This window comes from Notolepis coatsorum, assembly GCF_963971535.1.
Source record: "Notolepis coatsorum genome assembly, chromosome: 18".
Taxonomy (NCBI): domain Eukaryota; kingdom Metazoa; phylum Chordata; class Actinopteri; order Aulopiformes; family Paralepididae; genus Notolepis; species Notolepis coatsorum.
In genome coordinates this window covers 58,107,547-58,133,510 of record NC_140182.1, presented here as the reverse complement: position 1 = coordinate 58,133,510, position 25,964 = coordinate 58,107,547, and the positions used below count along the sequence as shown (strand labels likewise).

Below are 25,964 nucleotides of genomic sequence, written 5' to 3'. Positions count from 1 at the left end.
ATACCCACCCCTAGTTATTTAAGTAATTTACAGTGTTGTCGAGTTGTTACATTCAGAAATATCATAGTGCATCAATAAATACAGAAACATTAGACAATCAGAACAATTAAGAGCACAAAAACAAAAACAGAAGTAACAATATAAAACAAATTATTGTGGTGACCTGATGACTTGATGATGTTGACTGGGGAGTGCTTCAGGCAAGCTTCAGCGGTGTCAGCGAGTTCGCGGATGTTCTTGTTAGTTTTATAACAACACTTGCGGATAACATTGTCCCCACGAAAAAGGTGAGGGTGTTCCCGAACCAGAAACCGTGGGTTGACAGTACTATCCGAGGCCGAGCGGCTCGAAAAACTCGCACCACTGCTTATAACCTGGGCAGAGCGACAGGAAACATGGAGGAGTATAAGGCTACAGTCTACTCTATACTCTGCGCAAGGCTATAAAGCTTGCTAAGAGGACATACGCTGACAAGATGGAGGCACAAATGGCACAGAATGACACAAGAGGGCTACGGACGATAACTGACAAAGTCAGTGCCCCCTCAATGGGGAGTGCCGACGCCTCTCTCGCGGATCAACTCAACTCCTTTTACGCTCGGTTTGGTGCAGACAGTGGCAACGCTAGCTCACCGGCTAACGACGTCACTGACGCGCCGGCCGTCGTGGAGGGGGGGGGGGGGGCATCCGCGGGGGGGCAGGGGCACTATCTCATTGACGGAACACAGTGTGAGAAGAGCATTTATGCGTGTGAACACCAGAAAGGCCTGTGCTAACCAGCTAGCCCCAGTGTTCACTATTCCTGCTGTATTCACTATGCACACATGCTTGTGTGGCCAAGTTCAGCTCCAACTCCATAGTGAAGTTTGCGGACGACACAGTGGTGGTGGGGCTGATCTCTGACAACGACGAGAAGGCCTACCGGGAGGAGGTTGAGGTACTGGAACGCTGGTGCCAGGACAACAGCCTGCTCCTGAACATTGGTAAAACCAAGGAGCTGATGGTGGATTTTAGAAGAACACAGCAGGACACACACACACCACTGAGGATAAATGGGGCTACCGTGGACAGGGTGAGCAGCTTCAAGTACGTGGGGGTCCACATCTCAGAGGACCTGACATGGACAACACACATAGACTCAGTCGTAAAGAAGGCGAAGCAGCGCCTCTACCACCTGAGACAGTTAAGGAAGTTCAGAGTATCGGGGAAGATACTCCAGTCCTTCTACTCCGGAGCTGTAGAGAGCATCTTCATTGGAAACATCACTGCCTGGTATGGAAACAGCACAGCACAGGACAAGAAGGCCCTACAGAGAGTGGTGCGCTCAGCTGAGCGTACTACGGGTATTGCACTACCACCCCTGCAGGTCTTATATAACAAGAGGTGCAAATCCAGAACCTTCAGAATAATGAAAGACCCTCATCATCCCAACAACAGCCTGTTCAAGCTGCTGCGGTCAGGCAAACACCTGCGAACACCAGCAACTAGGACAGAGAGACTTCGGCTCAGCTTCTTCCCCCAGGCCATCAGAGTCTTGAACACTGAACTCTCCACACACAAGCACACATGAGCACACACACAACACACACACTATACGCTCACACACTAGCAGTCACTTTAGCATGAACACACACACACACACACACACACACACACACACACATGCTGCACACGCTCACACTCATGGTCACTTTACACAATGAAAGGTCACTTTAAAAACAAGAACGGGAGTGGTTCTTGTATAGCAGGGGTGGCCAACCCGCGGCTCACGAGCGGCATGCGGCTCTTTGCCCGTCAATGTGCGGCTCTTCCATCCATAAAAAAAATTAAAATAAAAAAAATTATAATAATATATATATACATTTCTTTTATCTTTTTTACTTTTTTTTTTTTTTTATGTCACTCATTCCATAAGGACGTTGAATACACATTTACAAAAAAAATTAAATGGTCCATTTGCATGTTCTTGGGATCTGAATCTAGGGACATATGGATCAGTGTCAGAAATAGTGTGTCTGTTACTAGGCTTGAGTAAATTGTAATGAACCAAAGGAGAATATCAATTCTATTTAAAAATTTTATTTTATCTTTGACTGTGAATAACACCATGCTAAAATGTACCAGACCTGAAAAATCTAAGAAAATGGATAAAGGGAAGATGATTAAACAGAAGGTTTTGTAGATACAGTACTGAATTCTGCCATCTTTTTTATAATGTAAATTTCTCAACCATTTTTCATCGTATTGCAACACCGTTTTTGCAAGACGTTCACAGAAAGGTAGAGAAACTAACTGCGTTCTGTTTTATGGCAATAACGTTCAAGTTTGTGGGAGATAATCCCCAAAAATAAGAGAAATAAAAAAGTAAATCCAGAAGTCAGATGATTGACAAGGGCTGGTGTGAGCTCGGTAGGGTAGTTTTTCGAAATTCGAGTCTCTTCCTTCAAAAGACTACACTCACTTTTGGCTGTGCGACTTCCTCCTGTCAATATACGCCGGTTTCCGACTCAATGCCCTGAGATTTCTATAATCTTATATTTCACTAATAACAGTTAAAATAATTGGTAAACAAACGTAATGCATTGTCCTCCAGCCACATATTAGATGGCGAGGGCCGGTCGTCAATGTGTTAACATACTTTTTGTAAACTTAATGTGTTATGTCTTATTCTTATTACTGTATTATTGCACAAATGTCTTATTCTCATCCAATTGGATTCTTATTATTGTATTATTGTATTATTGCATTATTGTATTATTGCACAATCGTTGCGGGCAACACCCGCCGCATTTCACTGTATGCTTGTATGCCGTGACAAATAAAACTCTTGACTTGACTTGACTAGGAGCCAATCACTGGATTGTGTACGATAGGGTCCAGTGGTCCATTCCAATAATGAAGTAATATCATTTGGACAGTCTCTAATTATGGCTTTATAAAGAAACACATTCCAGTGCAACTCCTATATCTCTGCCAGAGGACCACCTGACCTTATGGTGGTGAGTACCATAACTATCACCGGTGATACATCTAATGGGTGAATGATAAACAGAGTTTAAGGGCTTAACTCATTCACGGCCAATCACGTAATATTACGTATTTGCTCGCCAACCGTTGGACGCCAAAAACCTAATATTACGTTTTTAGATCGTTTTTTCTTTTATTCGATTTTAATATCAATATTACACTCAGGGACCTATATGTTACCGCTGAAAGCCATACTGAGACCCAAAAAGTGCAGTACCGGCCAGATCCTGCTAGGTGGCAGTATCGCCCACCCTTTGAAACCCTGTTCCAGACTGTGTGTCACATTTAATGTCCTCCGGGGGGAGAATTTTGGGCGAGGCAAGTGTAACGCTTCACCCAAGCAACTTGAAACGCAATTGTGCCAAATTATGTCCGGGACCAGATGGACATCAATACTGGAAATCGCGATGAGACAATTGGAATATTATTTTTGTAATAACCCTGATCAAAGGTAAGGACTATCTGACATCAATTCCACCTTGATCCTACAATGATTTCATATCGATCCAGCTGATCAGCGTGTGTAGTGTTCAAAACGAATGCCGTTACTGGCGATCAGAGCATAAAAAAACGACCCCCCTATTATATACATTTGATTTTGAAATAGTAGCGTGTCCAGGTGAGAAACGCCAATGACTTTAGTAAAATTCACATAGCGCCCTATAACTCAGGAATTAGCCCAGATCACTCCTAAACTATACAATATTCACCACGGGATAATGCGCGAACGTATACCTGAAAAAGTTATGTCTTTTTTGCATGTTCGACGGGAGAAAGTGACTGTCAAATGACCATAGTATTGTCTCCATAGCTATAATATAGAAAATAGATATAGCTCTCCAAACATAGTGACGCACAGTAAAAATAGGCTATGGTAAGCTGGCGCATTAGCTACAGGGATAAGGGTAATGGCTGGCGCTGAAAGTGTTAAGAGTGGAACCTGCTGCATGTCTAAAAAATCTCTGTAATCCAAAACAGACAGGAACACTGCTTCAACAACTCTTTCTGCTATAGGGAAGCTGGCTCTGTTTCTATACAAAAAGACAATATTTTGGTGCAATTTACTGCCGAGAACAATGACAGTGACAACAATTATTTTCATATTGGCGCCACACCACCACACGGACAAGCCAGCCATAATCACACACACCACACCACACCACACCACACAACACTACACTACACTACACTACACCCCACTACACTACACTACACCACACCACACCTGGACAAGCCAGCCATAATCCATAATCACACCACAACTCCACAATAACGTCAAACGATGGCAAGTGTCTTTATTGTGCCGTTTTGTCTGTCAGATAGGACTGTCTTGTTAGAGGACCAAATAGCTTGGTGTAGAACTAACGTTATACCAGAAAGACCTATTTCAGTGACAGTCTGATGAGCGATAAGCACCTCTCAACCCCCCCCTGCCCTCTAAAGGGGAGTAAGGGGAAATGGCAATCATACCGCAGCATATAATAATAGACTTTTGCATCATCATAGCTTGCACTTAAAGACCCCAATCAGTCCACAGTCGTGACCCCAGTTCAGCTCTTTGACGTGGAGCTCAGTGATGGATTAACGAGCGGGAGAGAAACGAGGGGCAGCAGGGTTCAGTTCAGAGTGAGGATGAGATACGCAACAGTGTTTTCCCCCTCGACACGTCCAGCAACATGTCATGAGAACACGAGGTGGACCACAGCTGGGAAGATCACATAGGGAATGAAGGGAGAACATCATAATCTACATTTCCACAGTAAAGAACAGACGATCATACTGTAGGCCCGCTGCTTTGAGGGTGTGCTTCGATCTTCATCAAGTATGAACTACTTTAGTGCTACAACTTGGACCTACAGCCAATACTAAAGAGCAACCCCCCCCCCCCCCCCCCCCCCCCCCCCCATCACACCAGCACGGCTCCAGAACAATTACAGAGGAATCACTACTCTATATTCAAGGAAATAATCAGGCTCAGAAACACATATCGTTACCGTGCATTAAAAAGGCAGAAGTAATGGCTTTATTGCCTCTCTGTCTGAAACACAAACAAGGGGGAAAATACTGTATATGAATCATAAAAAAATTAAATTCCAACACAGAACATCAGTTCATGACACGCTCTATCGCTCTTGAAATTCAATAACTGTGCAAGCTTACAGATTCTACCCCATGTACCAAGCTGAAATAAAGTGTGAGGCGGTCAAGACCCCCCCCCCCCCCATTGCAATGCGATACGTCCCACCATTTGGCCGGCAGGGAGCCACCACGAAGGTATGGAAGGGCAGTGATTCATATTGTGATTGCAGCAGTGCCCTCCATAACTATTCAAGGGAGAGAGAGAGAGAGAGAGAGAGAGAGAGAGAGAGAGAGAGAGAGAGAGAGAGAGAGAGAGAGAGAGAGAGAGAGGGTAGTGAGTGCGGAGCTCTGAACATCCTCCAGCCCTGCAATGCTGCCTGCCTGAGGCTGCAGCTATATTTACCCCCCCCCCCCACCTCACTCCCAAGCGTCCCAGAACATCACGTTGGGATTCTATTACTCCCTGTCGCCCCCCAGCATACAGCTAGTCATGTGAAAGCTAGCCTGGCCGCAAGCCTCCCTGCCCTGCCTGCACTCACTGCCACCCTCTCTCTCCATCTCCCTCCCTCTATGGACCCTGTCCATCTCCTGTCTTCCTTCTATGGCTCATCTCTCAGTCTCCCTCTCCTCCTCTAACCCCCTCAGCCCCCCCCCCCCCCCCTCTCCTCACCCCATCCCACCCGGAGCAAAGGGTCAATGAGGGACAAGCCCTTCGAGCCTTAGATTGATGAGGGGGAGGACAGCGTGAGAGGGCCAGGCCCCAAATGAGGATCGATATGGAGGGGCAGTGTCAGGCCAGGGGCTGAGGGATGGCTCCCGTTATGGGCAGAGAGGAACGCAGCCACTGCCACTTCAGATCAGATAGATCAGATGATTTGATTGCCCCCCTCTTCCGTCTCTGGGCCAACAAGTGGCGGAGTCATGGTAGGGATTGGCCAGTCGATATTATTATCGTCAATTGTCTATTTATATTTACAGTTAGTCATTTACATTTACAGTTAGTCATTTAGCTGACACCTTTATCCAAAGCGACTTACACATCTTGTAGTCAGCAGGAAGGGTACAACTCTGGCAGCTAAGGGTCAGCGGTATTGATCTTCTAGCAGTGCTGAACATGAGTGCTACACTCTGAGTGCATAGTAGACATATTATCATAGTAGGTAGTAGTATAGTACTATCTAGCATAGCATAGTACTATCTGTGTTATCGTTTAGTATTGTGGGCTTTAAAAAAAAATTGTTTGGTATTGCACATTAACATTTGTAGATATGGTGTACATAAAAACCTTGGAAATAATTTTTTGTAAGAGTAAAAGCCTACCAGTTTGTATTCAATGTCTCTTTAAACCAAGAGAAGGAAAGTATAATTTAAGAGGGTTATGTATTCTTAAAACATGTAAAAAGGTAAGAACTAATGTAAAAGCTAGATGTGTTTAAATTTTGGGAGTTCAATTATGGAATAGTGACGGGTTGAAGTTGTGTACTTCTCAGGGGAGATTTTAAAAAGCCTTAAAGGATCAAATAATCCAGGAGTAGTATCGAGTAAAACATCAAACATTAGTTTTTTCTTTCAAAAAATTATATCTTGCAGTATAATTTAAGTTTTTCTTTCTTATATTAAAATGTATTTAGTTTTTAAGAATTTGTAAAGGATAGGCAAAAATAAGCATGTGCTTCAGCCTATTCCTTTTTTTCTGTCATTGATTTGGGATTTTGTGTGTGAGCTTGCCTTGAATAAATTACCATGTACATTTGTGATTATTTAAAAAAAAATTGTGAGTCCACACGGGTGTGTTTGATTTGTCTGTAAACAAGACTGAAAAATAAACTTCATTCATTCATATTGTGAATCGTAACACATAATGTTGATGCAGTACACTGTGATGGGTCGGGGGCTCAGGAGAGAGCAGTACACTGTGATGGGTCGGGGGCTCAGGAGAGAGCAGTACACTGTGATGGCTTGGGGGGACAGGAGAGAGCAGTACACTGATGGCTCGGGGGCTCAAGAGAGAGCAGTACACTGTGATGGGTCGGGGGCTCAGGAGAGAGCAGTACACTGTGATGGCTCGGGGGCTCAGGAGAGAGCAGTACACTGTGATGGCTCGGGGGGACAGGAGAGAGCAGTACACTGTGATGGCTCGGGGGCTCAGGAGATAGCAGTACACTGATGGCTCGGGGGCTCAGGAGAGAGCAGTACACTGATGGCTCGGGGGGACAGGAGAGAGCAGTACACTGTGATGGCTCTGGGGCTCAGGAGAGAGCAGTACACTGATGGCTCGGGGGCTCAGGAGAGAGCAGTACACTGTGATGGCTCTGGGGCTCAGGAGAGAGCAGTACACTGATGGCTCGGGGGGACAGGAGAGAGCAGTACACTGATGGCTCGGGGGGACAGGAGAGAGCAGTACACTGATGGCTCGGGGGGGCTCGGGGGGCTCAGGAGAGACTTTGAGTGCCCTGTCCCTGTCCCGTCGTGTCCTGACCAAACTGAGTGGCCGGCTGATGTCATGCCGATCATCAGGCAGATCAGCAGCTCGTCGCTTGGCCTTGTATGAGACTGTTTAGTGGTCATGCCTGAAATAGAGTGACATGCGTCAGTGAGGGCGAAGCCAGTCATCAGCCATTCCTTCTGAACAGCCAACCCTTTGGCAGAGAGAGAAATACACAGGGGGTAAAAGCATGCACGTTTCTGAAGTCAGCTTATGCAAATTTCAGAAACAGGTTGAGCTCTCTTGTTGTTGAAATGCAAAGGGAGGGGTGGGAGGGATACACAGAGAAAGAAAGAGAGGCAGAGAGAGAGAGAGAGAGAGAGAGAGAGAGAGAGAGAGAGAGAGAGAGAGAGAGAGAGAGAGACACAGAGAGAGAGGCAGCGATAGAGAGAGATAGAGAAAAAGAGAGAGATAGAGAGAGGGGTAGAGATAGAGAAAGAGAGGCACAGAGAGAGAGGCAGAGATAGAGATAGAGAGAGGGAGAGAGAGAGAGAGAGAGAATAATGCTAGACAAATGACCCTTCACTACACAGTTGTTCTGCAGATATAGCATGGTGTAGGCTGCATGACTCCACCTCCCTCCACATCCCCTTCTCAGGGTCACACTGACCTCTAGTGGTGCCAGCAAGAACAACCAGGGCCATCTCCCCCCCTCCCCAAACGTAACTTCATCAGAGCACTGATTGGAGTCAACGAGGCCCCCGTCGAGCAGCTCACACACGTGATCTGGTCGAACCACCGGAGGAGCAACAACAGTTTCAGTTTAAACTTTATTTGAACAGGGACAGCACACAGCAAATTTTCAACTGTTTCTTTTAGACAGCGATCTACAGACTCAAGTATCTGCCTCCTGCAATTACCCCAGTATCACTTTGAACAACACACACGCACGCACGCACGCACACACACACACACACACACACACACACACACACACACACACACACACACACACACACACACACACACACACACACACACACACACACACACACACACACACACACACACACACACACACACACACACACACACACACACACACACACACACACACACACACACACACACACACACACACACACACCTGGAGAGATTTTTCATTTGAGCATTATTGATTCCATTTGGTGAGATCTACCACAAAATAAAAGATCCTTGACAGAACCTGCACCTGATTTACTCCACGGTTAGAGTGAGAACAAAATGTCATATCGCTCTCTCTGCTTCTCTCTCTCTGTGTGTCTCTCTCTATGTCACTCTCTCTCCCTCTCTCTCTCTCTCTGCTTCTCTCTCTATATGTCTCTCTCTCTCTATCTCTATCTCTCTCTGCTTCTCCCTCTCTCTATCTGTCTCTCTCTCTCTCTCTCTCTCTCAAGGCGAGCACAGAAAGACTCAGAAGAAGCTTCTATCCCCAGGCCATCAGGCTGCTAAACGAACAATGAATGAACACTACACAACAACAACCACCAAACGCACATAGCACACACATCCACACGCACACACTCACTTAAACAAACACACTGTAGCACCCACTCCACACACTTTATAGCACACACCCACTTTAAACAAACACACTGTAGCACCCACTCCCCACACTTTATATTTATTGATGAAGGATTGCACTACAACTCGTACACATTACTGTAAATTGTACCTAAATTGTACCTCATCCCATTTCTGCTTTGCACTAGATAGTACTGTACATTAGTACACTGCATAGTATTGTATATTATATGGTAACTCAGAACATTGTACATATGTCTATACCGAACACTGTGACCTCTTTTTCTTCTTCTAAATTACACGTATACTATGTTTGATACTATCTTGTCTAGCACAGTCTCTGGAGCGTAACAGTAAGAAGCATTTTGTATGAAAGTATTCTGTACTTCTGTATGACAACTATTAAAGAAACTGAAACTCTATGTCTCTCTCTGTCTCTCTATCTGCTTCTCTCTCTATATGTCTCTCTCTCTCTCTCTCTGCTTCTCTCTCCCTCTATCTCTCTCTGCTTCTCTCTATCTGTCTCTCTCTCTTTATCTCTCTCTCTCTCTATCTATTTCTCTCTCTGCTTCTCTCTCTCTATGTATCTCTCTATCTCTGCTTCTCTCTCTCTCTCTCTCTCTCTCTCTCTGTGTGTCTCCCTCTCTCTCTCTCTATCTCTCTCTGCTTCTCTCTCTATGTCCCTCTCTCGCTCTGCTTCTCTCTATCTCCCTCTCTCTCTATGTCTCTCTCTCTGCTTCTCTTTCTCTCTCTCTTTCTTGGGTGGCTTAATGAGGTGCCACGTCAGTGTGTGGAGAGCATCACTAGTGCTCTGGAATTAGAGCAAGTACACGGGTTGAAGCATTACACGTTGGATTATTTTTTACTCTGGGCTATGTCTCATGAGATCGTTATAAGGAATACCATTATCTGCCGGTTGGTCCCACATGATGTTCCCGCTTCGCTTACTATGGAAAACTCTGGAGCAGTGTCACACGGCTAAATAACCCCAAGCATGTTATGTCGCTCAAATTGCACTAGATGGCGCTCACTGAAAAGGGAACACAGTCATATACTGTAGGCACCAATTACTAGTTCCAATTCAACATTGGACTACTTGGTCTCAGTAAAGATAAATTGAGTGCATTAACAAAACTGTCAGTTAATATGTCTCCATAAAGCCTCATACACTGTCTCAAACACAGCTGCTGTCTTGAGGGGAATAAGAGGTGTAGTGCCTTACAGAAGGTAATGCCCCTTGTCTATTCAGAGCAGTAAGGGACATTTTGGTCACACACACACACAATTGAAAATCTAGAGACTTGGTTTTACTGTATGTAACAAACTGACAGCCACTTTGTGATAAATTAATTTCTCAATCAATTCATTATTATTATTTAATACTGAACCCAGGCCCTATTTAAACATTGTGATGTTGACTAGTACTGAACCCAGGCCATATTTAAACATTGTGATGTTGACTAAATATGGCCTGGGTTCAGTACTAGTCAACATCACAATGTTTAAATATGGCCTGGGTTCAGTACTAGTCAACGTCACAATGTTTAAATAGGGCCTGGGTTCAGTACTAGTCAACATCACAATGTTTAAATATGGCCTGGGTTCAGTACTAGTCAACGTCACAATGTTTAAATAGGGCCTGGGTTCAGTACTAGTCAACATCATGCCATACAATGTTTAAATAGGGCCTGGGTTCAGTACTAGTCAACATCACAATGTTTAAATATGGCCTGGGTTCAGTACTAGTCAACATCACAATGTTTAAATATGGCCTGGGTTCAGTACTAGTCAACATCACAATGTTTAAATAGGGCCTGGGTTCAGTACTAGTCAACATCACAATGTTTAAATAGAGCCTGGGTTCAGTACTAGTCAACATCACAATGTTTAAATAGAGCCTGGGTTCAGTACTAGTCAACATCACAATGTTTAAATAGGGCCTGGGTTCAGTACTAGTTAACATCATGCATCATGCTTGATGAATTGAAAATGGAGGACCCTTATTATATGTAAACAAGACGAAACAGTTCATACTCTTAGCAGTTGTTTGTATTGAGCTGTACTGTATTGTACCCATTCTGCAATCTGTTAATAAAGTTTTCAATCAATCAAGCAATCAATCAGCCAATGTAATTTTTTTTTTTAAATGAATCCATCCCTTAAAGAGGCACTCGATTTTCAACCGGTGACGTTGAAGTTAGGGTTAGTGGTGTTTTTACCGGTGTCCCATAGAAAGCATACTCACCAACTGCATCACAGTCTGGTACGGCAACTGCACTGCCTCTGACTGGAAAGCACTGCTGCAGAGAGTGGTGAAAGCTGCCCAACGCATCACCGGTACATCACTCCCTACTATTGAGTCTATCCATCACAAACGGTGTCTGAGGAAGGCATTGTCAAGGACACCTCTCATCCCAATCATGGCATGTTTGCCCTCCTCCCATCCGGGAGACGCTACAGGAACATCCGATCCAAGTCAAGCAGACTCAGGAACAGCTTCTTTCCAGCTCTCTCCCCCAGCTGTCCCTCAGCACTACACTATGTACTAATTTTAATATTTTGTACCCAGTTTAACCACCTGTACATTGTATATTGCTGTTGCACGTTACTGCTACATTTGCACTCTGGTTGGAAGCCTAACTTATTTTCGTTGTACTGTACTTGTGCTGTCTGATGACAATACATTGTAATCTAATCTAGTGGCTGATCTCTCGAGAACACGTTGGTGAGTTACTGTACCGATTATCACACGTCCCTCTCACGACAGAAAAACAGGATGACGGTTGAATGGCCTATAGGAGGTTTTCACTGGCTGTTAGGGTGGTAATTTCACCTGTGTGCTGAGTTTTGCTCAGCGATGGGTAACAGTTTGTTTCAGTGGTGGATGTGTGGAAAATGAATGGTGGGCTGAACGCGCTCCAAGAACAAACCTCTATATAGGAACAATTATGCGGCTATTAGGACCGCCTTGGGCATGGAGAAAGCATTACATTTGGCTCAGGGGTAGAGCGGGTCGTCCAATGATCAAAGGGTTGGTGGTTCGAATCCCGCTCAAGCCCATGTCCATCCCATTGCCGTTGTGTCCTTGGGCAAGACACTTAACCTACTTGCCTCGTATGAATGTGTATGCATGTGAATGAATGTTGGTGGTGGTCGGAGGGGCCGTAGGGCCAGGCGATGATTATTCGCCACGCTTCCGTGAGTCTGCCTCAGGGCAGCTCTGGCTGCAATTGTAGCTTACCACCACCGGTATGACTGTGTATGAACGAATAATGGACTCTGTAAGCGCTCTGGGGTCACTGGGGTGTCATGAAGAGCGCTATATAAATCCAATCCATTATTATTATTATTATTATTATTACATTACATTTAGTCATTTAGCTGACACTTTTATCCAAAGCGACTTACTGTACAAGTTCTGTACGACAAGTCATCAGGAAGGGCACAACTCTATCAGCTGAGTAACAATGTTCATCAAAGTGTTGAGTGCTACAGCATTACTGGAACTTATTCAAACACCTTAGGTCAGGGCGGGGGGTCCCTAACTTCTCCTCATTAACGGCCAAGGGCCGAAACGTAATATGGGTGACGGCAGGCGGTGGGGCTCAAAATATTCCAATTCCAGAAATAAGTTATATCCATGAAACCCTTTGATGGGTCAGAAGGAATGTCTTGGAGGACCACATTTGCCCTGCATGCTCTAATCTGGGCAGCCCTACTCAAGAGAAAGAAAAGGAACCTAATATATTATTACACATATTTAACTTAATTTAGAAAGCGGCTGTGCTGCCCAAGAGATTAATAGAGAGAATCGATATCTATTATTTTAGGATGGAAAAGCTAAATGCAGACCAGTGTTTCTAAGGCAACCGTAACTGCGTTATGTGACCTACTGTAAGTAAGCGGTGGCTTCAGACTCAGCGTTGAACATTCTCAGAAGTGTAATCCTGATTAGCAGACCCTCATGTCCCCCTACATAAAGACCACGTTAACCTCACCCTTAATTTAAAATGAGAGCCGTCATCTCGTCTGGTCAGGTCCATGAGTAACTGGAGAGACGCTCATCAAGGCCTTTGATCAAGGGTTCCTGACTAGAAGAAGGACTGTTTACTTCCAATGTCAGACTAGATCAATCTTATTACGTCAGACTCTGAATCAGTCAGTGAGAAGCACAGAGTCGGACTAAAAAGCACGCCAACTATCACAAAGCCTAATCAGGTTTCTTAAAAAGGAGTGGGTGGTTCACCACTGTTCTCTGATTAGGACAAACAAGAACCAACAGACTCAAAATGCAGACAAACCCCATGAAAACATCACAAGATGCATGCTGTTTTTAGCTTTCTTTTTCTTTTCTTTTTTTAAAAGGTAGCCTGATGCTCGCACGATAGCCTCCGGTATCATAGACAGGGTCTACAGGTTGTTCTGGACGAGCCTTTTAGCGGTGGGGGCGAGGGACGAACCCATATCACCTTTTCACAGGCGACAGTGGCTCAGGAGGTAGAGTGGCTGCCTGGTCATCGGAAGGCTCCCAGTTCTATTCCGGCTGCTCCCGGCAGCGTGTCGAAGTGTCCTCGAGCAAGACGTGTAACCCCCTAACTGCTTCCGATGAGCAGGTTGGCACCTTGCATGGTCGCCTCCACCGTCGAATGTGTGGGTGAATGTAAGGCATAAGTTGGAAAGTTGGAAATCCATTCTCTGCATTTTATTTAGGAGCAGTGGGCAGTCACATAGTGCGGCGCCCGGGGACCAACTCCAGTTGTAATGCAAGTACCTTGGCAATGGCAGGAAACCTAACATGTATATGTATTTGAGTTAATAAAAATGTACAATAAATCACAAAAGCATATACATGAATTGAAATGAAAAACACATTGTTATATATAATATTATATTCCAAACATATACATTTCATAAGGTTTTAATAGTATTTTCATTAAAACCATCAAATGTGGAATCCCTTTTGTTCAAACCTGTGTCTGTGCTACTATGAGTCATACAATGTGCCAAATTCCAATCTTCTCCTTAATCACTTATTTACTTCCTGCTGAGTGAAAGGAGAGAGGGGGGGGGCTCTATCCGACCTGACAGCTTTATCATCATTCTGTCTTAGTCCTTGGTTTGGTAACAACTTGAAAGGCATCTTTGTCCAAAATCTCTAATGGTGGAGATCTGTGTGTGTGTGTGTGTGTGTGTGTGTGTGTGTGTGTGTGTGTGTGTGTGTGTGTGTGTGTGTGTGTGTGTGTGTGTGTGTGTGTGTGTGTGTGTGTGTGTGTGTGTGTGTGTGTGTGCATTTGTGTGTGTGTGTTCATCCTACAAATATAGTAATTGGATGGCTATCAAAGTGTGGATAAGCCACTATACAATGACAGCGGCAGGTCTGGAGGCAGGCGGCTTGGCAGGCTCCATCAACCCCAGTATCAAACAATTCCCTCACATCTACTGAGCTAATGAGGGACTACACACAGAGCCAAGGTGATGGAGAGAGAGAGAGAGAGAGAAAGAGAAAGAGAGAGAGAGAGAGAGAGAGAAAGAGAGAGAGAGAGAGAGATAGAGAGAGGAGCAGAGAGAGAGAGAGAGAGAGAGAGAGAGAGAGAGAGAGAGAGAGAGAGAGAGAGAGAGAGATAGATAGATAGATAGATAGATAGAGAGAGAGAGAGACCACCTGAGAGCTAGTGGGTTCATTTAGTAGAGAATGAGGCAGAGTAATTACTGCTGGGGCTTCTTGGCTCAGCAGTGGGATGATGCAGGTTGATGTCAGGTCTTATAGAGAAAGTATAGAACAGCAAAGCATCCGTCACCTTCAGCAGCTACAGCAGGCCACTCTCTGCTGCCCTCCACCATCATCAGCATGCAGGGTCTGTACAGTAGTCTCCGGTTCCTAGCGCATCTTTTTGTGTAGGAACAAGAATGGTGCCACCAGTGAACAGACAGCTGTCCTGACGGAATTAGCATACGCATTGGTTCAGGACTGGAATGAGTTCTGAAATTACCTACCTGGGTTCCATCCTAGAGGCTAATCTTTCCTGTGACAAAATGGCATCCAATCTAATAAAAAAAGTCAACCAACAAACTCGATTCTTGTACCGGATCTCCTCTCTGGTAAACAAGACTACCCTGAAGACTCTGGCAGGAGCACTCATTCAAGGGTACTACGACTATGCTTGCACCTCAAAGGCGCTAAAAACAAAATTACAAACATCTCAAAACAAACTGGTCAGACTACTGCTTGACCTTACTCCTAGAAGAACCCACCTCACCCCTGACCACTTTGACAATCTAGGGTGGCTTAGAGTAGACGACAGAGTACATCAACTTGCAATAGGCCTGGTCTACAAGATACACTACACGACCAAGGTACCCATGTACATGTCAAAATACTTCCCAAAGGTCAGTGAATACCACGATCATAACACCAGAGGGAGCTCCACAAATCATGTTAAACCCAGATTCTGCTCAAACAAGGGACTAAACACGTTTCGCAATTATGCCACATCAATGTGGAACGCCCTACCCAAAGCTGTAAAGGAATGTGAATCACTACCCACTTTCAAAACCACTCTCAAAGAACACCTACGGGAGACTGCAATTCGAAACTGGCCCCTGTAAATGTCCTAACCCAACCGCGTGTTGCTTTTTAACAGCACAGCAGTGCAAGAATGTGACAATTTGACCATGTGACCGCGGCAACGCGGGAGAGCGGCAGTGCGGAAATAGGCTGTCTCTAAGACAAACTCTAACCTTAACCAGCTCCTTAACAGCGCCTAAACTTAACCGTTCTAACCTTAACCAACTCCGAAACAATGCCTAACCTTAACCTTAACCTTAACCATGCCTAACCTTAACCATAGAAAGAATATTGCCATTCTCTAAGACAAACTCTAACCTTAACCAGCTCCTTAACAGCGCCTAAACTTAACCGTTCTAACCTTAACCAACTCCGAAACAATGCCTAACCTTAACCTTAACCTTAACCATGCCTAACCTTAACCGGCGAAAGAATACACGTTAAAAAAAAAATCATGTTAAAAAAAAAAATTTGATGGGATTCGAACTCGTCAACAACAGACCGCAGGACCGCAGGACCGCTGCTCTGCCAGGTGAGCTGAAGCGCCGAATGAAAATCTCTCTCTCTAAACTACATAATCTAAACGGTTACATAATTCCGCTCGCTCTGCCGCTCCGCTCGCTCTGCCGCTCCGCTCTGCGGTTGCCGCGCCTGCCGCGGGGCATGGCGCAGCCAATCAGGGAAAACGCGGAAGCAAAAGCAGCACTGCTGCGCTGTTATTAAGCAATAGGCAACCCAACCCCCTCCAATGTACAGTAAATGATCTAGCATGGTTGTCAATATTCCAATGTACAGTTTTGCTTGTACAGGTGTACAGTGTTCCCCACCCACCCCTCCTTCTCTGGTCTGCATCCCCTTAACAATTGTGTGGATTGAGCTGTACTGTATTGTACCCATTCTGCAATCTGTTAATAAAGTTTTCAATCAATCAATCAATCTGTCCATGAAGCATTTGCAATTGGAAAAAGTCACTACAATAGTGACATCAAGGTGTGCGTCAGAAACTGGAGATGTATTCTTACATGATTCCTCTAAGGCCGGGGGTCTTCAAACTCCTTCTAGGTAAGTTTAGAACCAAAATAAACCCAAACCCTCTCTTTCTTTAAAGAGGCATTGATTTTCCTAGTTTTTTTTTATTTTCCTTAATATTATTTCCTAGTTCCTTTTTTCCTAAAGTCTGCCAGGATCTTTTTCTCTTATTTTATGGGTTTTTTAATTATACTGTAAGCTACCAACAATCCTGTGACCTCATCAAACCGCACTGCCTGAGATGGTTGAAGACACCCTGTGAACAGTCATGTGAATGTAGAATCAGAACATCTAGAATTAGCAAAAAAACAACAACGTGTCAATGTTTAATGTAGATATGGGAACATGACTGGTCATAACCCATTATCTGTTCAACCATCTCCGTCAATACAATTTGATGATGTCACAGGGCTGTGTCTTCCTCGCTTTGAGTGATCATGATAACACAAACATATTTCAAGATTCAAGTACTTTCAGCATGACCCAACAAGAAAGTGTAACTCATTTGTGCCCATAGTCATACCTTTTTGAAATACTTCACATACGATTATCATAGAAACGAATGTAGTGATAACAATTTATGCACAATTGTTAACTTTCTTTTTAACTTAAATAAAAAAAATTCACATTCATGAAGCAAAATGTCTTACTTCAACTCCATCTTTAAAGTTGTTTCTAATGGAAATTGAATGCTATTTTAAGTCTCTTGAATGTGTAACAAATAGGAAATGCATGTCAGTGGTTAACATTTACACAGAAATGTTTGTCTGAAGAAGTCTGTCACCAAAATCATTTCCCCTCGTTATATGAACTGGTATGACTGTATGTTTGTACAGTTTTACAATATATATATATTTGTGCTCATCATAACTCAAAACCTCATGGCACGTTGTAAAAATATGTCTACAATTCTAGAATTACAATCTAGAAGAAAGATAATCAGCTATTCCGTTAGACCAAAATCAGCTGGTGGAGTTGTGGCCCGACAAATACCTACTATATCTGTATCCATTCTCTGAAGACAAATGAAGACATATATATGATATATGTCTTCATGTATCATATACTGTGTATATCATCATCCGAGGCTGTTGTCAGTGAGACGTAAAAACCTCAGAGTCAGGAGATGAAAAGGAGGAAGTGAGACGGCATCACGCCAAGGAATCTTAAAGAGTTATGGACAACAAAAGCGCAGACAGGAATCTGACCGGCCCGGGTTCCACCAACGGAAAGGGAAGTTCTAATAAAAGAATGTTGATGGCTTGTGTTTCCTCTTAACATCAGGAACACACCCTGGGGGATGTACCCAATAACTACAGGCCTCCCAGGGTTCCACTGTGGGATGTACCCAATAACTACAGGCCTCACAGGGTTCCACTGTGGGATGTACCCAATACAGGCCTCCCGGCGTTCCAACACAGCAGCATCAAACACAGAGGAGCTGCTCTGCGAAATGCAGTGGAGCAAAGCCTTGATGTTTTTACAGAAAGCACATAACTGAGGCTGTGAAATATAGCACCCCTCTCCCTCTCCATCCCCATCTCCCTCTCCCTCTCCCTGTCCTCAATCCAGCTTTAGCGTGAGCTCGACGGTGTTGTGGGCTCCTCAGACTTCACCTGCACCTGTGCCTTTTTAACCAGAGGATTTGTGGCTAAGGCTCCAGGCCGGAGCACATCCAGACCAAAAGGTGAAGCCGGGATACAAGGTCTCAAGAGATTTAAAGTGCACTGGGAAGTTTGGGGAGAGAAATGTGAAACTCAAAGAGTAGTGAGGGGAAATAATGATGTGGTATTATTTACATAAAATAACAAATAGAAGAAAAAGAAAACGTGTCACTGGAACACTGATGCTAGAGAGTTACCTTGAATAGTTACTGTGTCACTACTAGGGGTGGGGGAAAAAATCGATACATAGTAGTATCGCGATACTTTGCGTGGCGATACTGTATCCATACAGGGACGCCAAGTATCGATATTTAATTATTCATAAAAGTACAGTAGTCCACACACTCACACACATGTGCATTCAGTTAAGTTGGAATATGACTGTAATACAAACAGTTCAGTTTGTCAGGTACATGCAACACAGATTACAGTGTTTACATCTGTCTGCTTGAGAAAATACCATGTTCTGCAATAAAAATTATTGAAGTGAGATGAACAGAATGAACTTTATTTTATTAGATAAAACATGTTGACAAAGTTTTACTTTGCAGTTGAAAAAAGGTAATAAATTAAATATATATAAATTTCGCAATACTCAGCGTATCGCGATATATTTAGTATCGCGATACTATCGTATCGTGACGCAAGTATCGCAATAGTATCGTACCGTGAGGTCTCTGGCGATTCCCACCGCTAGTCACTACTTGTCGTTGTTTACAGGTATGTCATTTTGTTTACAACCATACTTACTATTGAAATAATACAATTCAAAGAATCCTGCTTTGACACAAGATGGAATAACTAGGAATTGCGTCACCGGTAATACCTCATTAGGGATGTGACGATCGGATCTGACAGATCACAGCATATTTTTATTGATCTGTATTGATCAGTATCTGTACATTAAGCACAACAATTGTGATCCTTTTTTGTTAAAAAAGATTAAACAAAAACCATTAAGGGAAAGCTGTGATGTAGTAAATGTTTTTTCTTTAAGCAGAGCTATTCAATTACCAAGCATATCTTACAAACATTTAAATGGTTTTACTAACTTTAATATACTTGAAGTGTGCACTGCTGTATTATCTAGGAAAATACTAATATGGGATCAGGACTTGGTATCAGCAGATACTCAATGTTAAATGATTCAGATTGGGATCCGGGGGAGAAAAACGTGATCGTCCCTAGACTGTATTAATCATGGGGAATTTCACATCACCACGGCAACCCTAATGAGCAATTGAACAAACCAGCCACCATCTAATCATCAGCCCGAGTGGAGAAATGTGCCTCCTGTGTCGATGTTTCAACCAAAAGCCAACAGTCGTCCCGTCTCCCCCTCTCTGTTCTAATTGCTGTGAACGCACTGCTCCCCTTTTGAAGCTCCTGCTACCAGTGAGATCCCAGCACCTCCTCCTCAGTAGTTTCATCCCATTCTGATGATCTGCACACACTGGCCCACGGTGTTGCTTCCTCAGTGTGCAGCGCTGTGTTGAGAGGCCGGCCTGCCAGAGGCACAGCTGCAACAGAAACATGTCCAAGAAGAAAACCAGGGCAGATCTACACAAGGATGTGGGCTTCCTTACACATGACTGAGCAGTCATTATACACATGTAGTACTACATGGATGTGTTGTAAGCCACTCATAGCAATGCACTCATTCATGCACAGAGAGAGAGAGAGAGAGAGCGAGAGCGAGAGCGAGAGCGAGAGCGAGAGCGAGAGCGAGAGAGAGAGAGAGAGAGAGACAGACAGACAGACAGACAGACAGACAGACAGACAGACAGACAGACAGACAGACAGACAGACAGACAGACAGACAGACAGACAGACAGACAGACAGACAGACAGACAGACAGACAGACAGACAGACAGACAGACAGACTGTGTGGATAGTTGATAGTGTACGGTTTAGTCAATTTAAAATGCTGAGTTAATGTACAGTAAAGGACTATGAAACTAATCTGGGAGGATAAATCTGCAGTATATGACTGGATTTCCCTCATTAGTGTCCTTGAGGAGAGGAGTCTTACTCCTAAGCAGCAGAGCAGAACAGAACCGAGCAGAACAGAACAAGCTCTGCTTCACTTTATAGTATTAGCCTTCCTCCTCATACACCTCCTTAGAGGGAAAAAAATACTGAGCAGAATTTAAACATCTGAGTAAAAAAGGAGAAGGTAGAAAACCAGCTTGGCTCTGGCTCTCCTGAAGCTCTAGGGGGGATTTACGGTGACAACCCTAGGCTATTAATTCACCTCTTCCCCCCCAGAAACAACCTTCCTGGCCAGCCAGGTTTCCCTGGACGACCTCCTTTCTCACTCAGGGCCTAACGGAGGGACCAGATGTCGCTGCCGTTAGCATTAAAACAAGGGGAAGTGGCCAAGTTATTCTCTCCAGTCACAGACATTTACATGGCTAAAGGAATTAGGCCTCTGCATTCTCCGGTATGTGGGCTAATGCTGCATCACAGCTGTGGAGTTTTAATTATTTTGAAACTGTAGCTGTGAATCGTTCAGTATGCAATACTGCAGTTTAGTCCAGGCGTTAAATCCACGTCTTGGAATACTATAAAGGACTGGGACTAAATGGGTCTCTGCTGAGGCCAAATCACAAACCGAATCTTTGGCTATGACACACTTAAACACCGATAACCATAAGTTAATTGAATTAGTTTGAAGTTTCCCTTGCCATCTTACAGTGGTAAAACTGCAGCTCCTCATTTTTGTTTGTCTTTGGCGACATCTATTGGTGATAAGTGATCATTGCTGTTGTGGGTTTTTTTGCACTGTATTTACGTATTGTATTGAAGATTCATGCTAACTGAGTTAGTCTTCTACTCATTCCAAACATACCGCTGTTGCTGCTGGTGACGTAAAACACGCCACTTCCTGTTTTCCAGATGAATTTCCCGGGAATGTCCTACCAGACACCCCTGTTCAGAACAGCCAAGAGCAGCAAATGTAAACTATGTAGAATCACTATTGTGTTACATGTATATCAACTGGCAATATAGACATGTATTTATACGATAATGTTAGAGATTATTATGCAGTTTATTTCAAGTAAGATCTGAGATAGGTCACACTCTGCTGATGCCAGGTTGCAATGCCGATGGTTACACTGACTGCAGATCCTGTTCACATCTCAGCCACTTGGCAGCTAGGGCTCGGCTTGAGACTCTGATATACAGCACCTGCTGAAGATGCAGAAAGGTTTCCAACAATGTGAATGCTCCGACCCAGTGGCGAATATTCATGGGAGCCAAGGGAAGCCAAGCTTCCCCAAAAATAAACAGCAAAAACAAAAACAAATTTAAAATAAAAAAATTCAAATTTTTTATTTATTTTCTATTTTTATAGTTTACAATAATACAAAAATCATTATTTTTCATCTCTGTGTTATAATAATTTTCTCCCTCCTGGAGAAATTAACCCAACGAGCGAAACTGCGCCCACTCTCTCAAACACTGTCACTGACTGAGGCAGCCCATACTGACTGACTGACAGTCTGCCAGCCTGGTACCATTATTTTGATTGACATTTGGAGGCCTCTTTGGATGCTAGGCCGTTTTCTTTTTGTTTATTCGTCCTATTGCTTAATTATTATCCAATAAGATTCGAGCTGGGTTGGGCTTAGTCCCTATACCTTAACACGGCCCAGCTTGGTTCTAGGTTAGGGGGAATTTTTTCTAATTTGGCTTCTGCCCCCCCCTGGCCAATCAAATCACATTAAAAGCTAAACGTGACCTCACCGTCATCGCCTCGCGGCACCTTCGAATTCTCTAGTACTGTAGATAGCGTTGCAATCATGGCGGAAGGAGATATTGTCAACTAGCTTGCTTGCTAGCTAACGTAACGTTATGTTGTAATGTTATGCGAGTCTTGTGAATGTCTAAACAAACGGCATTGTTTGATTGATTGAAAACTTTATTAACTAGTTAGAGGGGAAATTCGGATTCCTCTCTCGGATTCATTCATTGAGCAGCAACTTATTTTCGGCCGGTGGGACCTTTACTGGCCAGCACACAACTGGATATTCTGATTTAACAAATCTATCTCTCCAGGAGGACGACCCGGACCCACATTGGCCAGGTAAGCATGCATAGGCTAGCTTGGTTGTAGCCCCTTTCGTGACTGCGATGCAAGCGAGGCTTGCATTGCAGTCACAAAAGGGGCTAGCTTGGTTGCTAACTAACGTTATCACTTATCAGAGTGTAATACTGTGTTATTATTTGACGGGCCGCCGACTGTATGTTACTGTATACATATTCCTATTCCCATTAACACTTTGGTTGCCTAAGGTTAAATTCATGATATACCATAGATTGCCAGCGCTATTTGTCTATGGAGAAAGTCCCCTTCTTTGCAGGGCTATAACTTTTTAAATTCTATTGCTACATTGCCATTATTAGGGCCCATTCAAAGTCCTATATGTATTGTTCATTGTGTAGCAACGTTAAACTTTTTCATTCACATATTCATAGTAAAGTATGGTCTAATGTATAAGTATGTTTTCATCTCTTTCTGCAGCTTTCTCCAGAACGTGATCTATAGCCCCAAATACATTATATTGATGATCAAATACAGTTTGGTAGGAATCTGTGCGAGATGAAAAATTTCAACTGGACGTACTTCTAGAATGATCTACGTATGATCTGATGATGACCGGATGGGCGGGGGATCGTTTATAATTCCGTGGGCAGCGTTAGATGATTCATCCAGAGTGGGTCATATGTTCATCATAGCAGTTTATATGGAATACGTTAGAAAATAACGCTGAATCTTACCGTATGTTCCTCACGCCATTGGACGATCAGCGTGGAGTAGACCGTTTTCGATTATGGGATGTTGATCCTGATGAACCATTTCCAGGTTGTATAATACTATATACGTCCAAATAACGTTGTTTATTGAGTTAGGGCGAGCGATTGATCATCCAGTGTGTTGAGATGGAGTCCGGCTACCGATCGCGAGTGCCCGGAGCACATATGGATGAGCACTTCCTGTTTGGCGCGCCCCTCCCTCTTGGCCGATCTGCCGATCGGCCACCAGATGGCGCTCTCGAACTGTTAGACAGTTGAGTGGAGCTCACCAGTACATCTCAGGGCTCCGGAAAGGAAATATGATTTCGATGACAGATTTTTGATATATTGACATCAAAGACGAGTTACGGCGTCTTCGGCAGAATGAGCATGGCTAGGAATGACGTCTTAACTCGTCCCCGGCGATCATAGTGTTCAGAGGCTCAGTGGTTATTGCTGACGGGGCACACTGCCCGGTTCAATGTGAGCCAGAATTAATTGACCGGAGTGCAGCAGCCTTGCTCTCACACTCTCTGCTCGCTGGAACCTGGCGCACCCTGCAAACCCGGTGTAGCCTCGGTTTAAATGGATGCGTCTCCACTGATCCTCTCTATTCACGTCAGCGCAACCTCACGTCTCACCCCTGACAGAAATTAAAGCATCTTGTGTGTCATATTCCCCTGGGTGGGTGGGAGAAAAATCACACTGTTTCAGGGACGTGCACAGGACTTTAGAAAGGCAGGTGCCCGAAATGATAAATGGGCATGAATTATTAAATGCAATGCGAGTGCGCATAGCGCGCGAGCCCGATTTTTGGGGTTAATACAAGTCTATGGTACATTCAGTTTCACCGATAGATGTCACCAAAACTACATAGTGTCCCTTTAATAACACAATATGCACTCCAGACCAACAGCTGCGGGAGATAGAGAGAGAGAGAGAGAGAGAGAGAGAGAGAAAGAGAGAGAGAGAGAGAGAGAGAGAGAGAGAGAGAGAGAGAGAGAGAGAGAGAGAGAGAGACCGACCGACCGACCGAGACCGCATTAACTACCTTGTTTAGTTGAAACGTGGTCCAGGTCAGGAGGGCTTGATGAAGTATTATGTCCACTGTCCCACAGTCACAGACTGTTGTCTTGATGTATATCCACTGTCCTCCAGACTGCATCCAGCCAAATAGCTTATTGTTAGCACTGTAGCTTTGTTGTTGTCAAACTTGTCACCACACAGGACATTCACGAAGTCAAAAACTAATAGCGCTTGCCGATTGGTGCTAAGAACAGCAGGGCGGGTGCAAGCCGTGTGACGTAATTGGCAGACTCGACTGTCAATCAAAATTGAGAGAAAGAGAGAGAGAGAGAGAGAGAGAGAGAGAGAGAGAGAGAGAGAGAGAGAGAGAGAGATAGAGAGTATGCTGCTGATTTTCCTGCACTAGCAGGCAGCAGCAGACCGGGAGGGGCTGGGGAGGGGTGATCTGGCGACGTGTTTCACGAAAATATACAGTGCACTGCAAACCCGACATTTTATTTTGTTGGGCAAATACCTTACCTGATGAAGTGTACTCTTGCTTTGTTTTAGTTGAAATAGTAACTGTAAAAAAAGAGGTCTCGACTCGAGTGTGAGCTCAACAACAGCTGGATATCAATTTCGTGTTCAGTGCACTGCTGCTGGCCCTGCACGGTTTACATCATCTCATGATCATCACCCACCCACGTGCTATGCCTATGCGTAATAGGTCCTTCCAGGCTGGAAGGACCTATTATTTACAAGAGGGGTGGCATTTCTCTTTCTTTACCTAATATTTAGATTCTATCGTGACATCTTTCATTTGGAAGGGCAGGGCAGTATATCTATATGTGCAACAGTTAAAAAAAAAAAAAAAAAAAAAAAAAAAAGAGGGTGGCATAAAAGGGCATTTTCTAATGAAAAATGAAAAATGAAAAAGGCAGGTGCCCGGGCACCCCTTCACCCCTATGTATGCACGTGCCTGCGTTTCAACCTGCACTCTGCATGACTACCTATTACTGTGGACTTACAACAATGAACGGGTGTGAGGGTGACTCTGTGAACTCTCGCTGCATGCTGTTAACTCTTCCCGTGCTGCCATTTTACTAACGTTTAGGAGCCACCGTGGGGGAAAGTCCAAGCGGTGTGTTTACATGTGTGTTGCACGCCCCTCATGGGCTCTGAATTAATTATGTGCGCCGACTGAAGCAGCGTGTTTAAATGCCTTCACCTGTTCCTGGTGCAGAGCAAGTCTTGAAGGTCACACAGATTACATTCAAAAGTGCAGAGGTTGTGTGTGTGTGTGTGTGTGTGTGTGTGTGTGTGTGTGTGTGTGTGTGTGTGTGTGTGTGTGTGTACTGTGTGAAGGAGGTTATTTCCTGTAGCTGCCCACACCAAGCCCTTGGAGGCACGCATACAGGAAGCAGGCCTCGTACCCGCGCAGTGAGCGCCTCCCCCTGGTCAACCTCTAATAGCCCCAGGAGTGTGTTTCTGGTAGGCCCCATTATCATACTCTATTACAACACCCTCGAGCAGACTGAGAAATACCCCCGTAACGAGCCGCTCCTACAGGGGTTAAGCAGTGCGATTTGACCCACACTGTGTCCCATTCTTTACCCCCTCCCCCACTACCCCCCCCCCCCCAATACTGGGGGAATAAAATAAATAGACCCATCGCTTGGAAGAATCAAGATGGAGGAGAGCCTGTGTAACGTGCAAAGCGAAATAATGAAAACAAAACACGAGGGGATATATCCGGACTAATCAGCCATGAATCACATTTTACAGGCTCCTTCGTACCGAGAGCGAC

The 25,964-nt window shown here is 44.3% G+C and overlaps 1 protein-coding gene across 1 annotated transcript in view; it reads right to left on the bottom strand.

Moving 5' to 3' along the window:
- Positions 1 to 25,964, bottom strand: part of tspan9a (tetraspanin 9a) — a 421,126-nt gene that overhangs the window by 310,655 nt on the left and 84,507 nt on the right.